The following is a 1,783-nucleotide window of genomic DNA, read 5'->3' on the forward strand; positions in this document are numbered from 1 at the left end:
ATGAAGCTTCAGCAGTCTGACACTAATTCTGTCTGCTTCTTCCAAAGTTACACAAACTGAGAACAACATCCCTCTGACATTTGGACTTCAGGTTGGAACTTTGNGAGACAAATGATCAGATTTCTTCACAGACAGTTGGAAACATTGAAATATCTTTGATTTTATGTTAAGATAAATCCCCAAAATCAATAAATTAAAAAGATAAAACTTATTTAAACTGCATTTAGTGAAAAACAAATTCTAATTTAAGTCACCTTAGCTTCTCCAGTCTACAGTTTGGACTCTTCAGTCCAGCAGATAGAATCTTCACTCCTAAATCCTGCAGGTTATTAAGGCTCAGGTCCAGTTCTGTCAGGTGGGAGGGGTTCGACTTCAAAGCTGAGGCCACCACTTCACAGTGAGTCTCTGAGAGTCCACAGGCAGAGAGTCTGTCAAGAAGAAGAAAAAAAATGCTAAGAACAAAATAAAAGAAGTCCTCGCACAAGGCTGGATTTCTTGATTTTACTAAAGACGTTTTATTTATGAATTGTAACTGAAATATACAGAAAGAGATAAATAAGTTACTAACTAATACACGTGTCATATGGAGGACTGAAACTGGCATAATCAAAAATAAAAGAAGAAATATATATATTTTGCTTTTGCTTTTTCTACCTCAGTATGCAAATGAGGAGGCTGTCTTCTAGGTCCAGCTCCTCTCCTATTGGTCAATAACCAGGAAGGAGCAGGATCCATGTGCAGATCGATTGTTCATGTCTGCGCTGTCGGCCGTTTAGGAGAATGCCTCATTTGAGAGGAAGTGAACTCGTAGCAGAGATGTCTCAGACAGCTGCAGAAGAGTTAAGGCACGTTGCTAGCTTAGCTGACAGCACCACAGTCAGTGATGACTATGTATTGTTTCCCTTTCCAAACTCCCAGAGCGCAGAGGAGGCACGCTTTAATACCGCTCACACCCGTGCGCGCTCCCTCGCGCATAAGTTAGGTTTTTGATACACCTGGCTAGGTTTTTAATATTTTTAGCTAGCTTTTTCTACGACAACTTCTTGCTAGCATTTTGCGAGTTTTTTTTACTACATTTAGCTTTAAATAGCATTTTGTTACTTTTAGTTAGTCTTTTCTCATTTTAGTTTTAAGAACTAAGTTTTTGGTTGTTCAGCAAATTTTAGCAGTCATTTAGCACTTAGCAATCAAACTGCATTTTTTGTGAAAATGAGGTTTCACTTGTTTGGTTGTAATTTTCTTTTATTAGAGAAAAACATGTCCAGATAAATAAAATGACTAAAATAAACATCCCTGGATCTTATATTTTTTGCCAACTTGTGATACGAGGACAGAAACATTACAGGAGACAGAGAGAGAAGAGGAAAATCACGGGTGTAAGACTGAGGGCAGCAACTCTAAACATAGGGACAATAACAGACAAAGGTAGAGAGCTGACTAACATGATGCAGAGGAGGAAGGTAGATGTTTTATGTGAACAAGAGACAAAGTGGAAGGGCAGCAAGTATGAGGAAAGGACGCCATCACAATTTTCTCCTTATACAGGCAATAGATGCAAAAACACGACAAGAACACAGTCAACTGTCCAGTAGGTAGGTAGGTAGGTACATTTATTTATATAGCACTTTTCAGCACAAGGCGACTCAAAGTGCTTTACAACACAGAACAAAATTACAGACAGAGTTACAGAAACAAAATTACAGACAGGTACAAGATACAATGATAACTAATTGTCTAAATAAGCTAAGCTAAACTAAACAGATCTAAGCATGACTAAATGTAC

At 38.0% G+C, this 1,783-nt stretch overlaps 1 protein-coding gene across 1 annotated transcript in view; it reads right to left on the reverse strand.

Moving 5' to 3' along the window:
- LOC108244131 (NLR family CARD domain-containing protein 3) overlaps positions 1-1,783 on the reverse strand; it is a 1,204,881-nt gene that overhangs the window by 820,504 nt on the left and 382,594 nt on the right. The window lies entirely within an intron of this gene.

This window comes from Kryptolebias marmoratus, linkage group LG23, assembly GCF_001649575.2.
Source record: "Kryptolebias marmoratus isolate JLee-2015 linkage group LG23, ASM164957v2, whole genome shotgun sequence".
Taxonomy (NCBI): domain Eukaryota; kingdom Metazoa; phylum Chordata; class Actinopteri; order Cyprinodontiformes; family Rivulidae; genus Kryptolebias; species Kryptolebias marmoratus.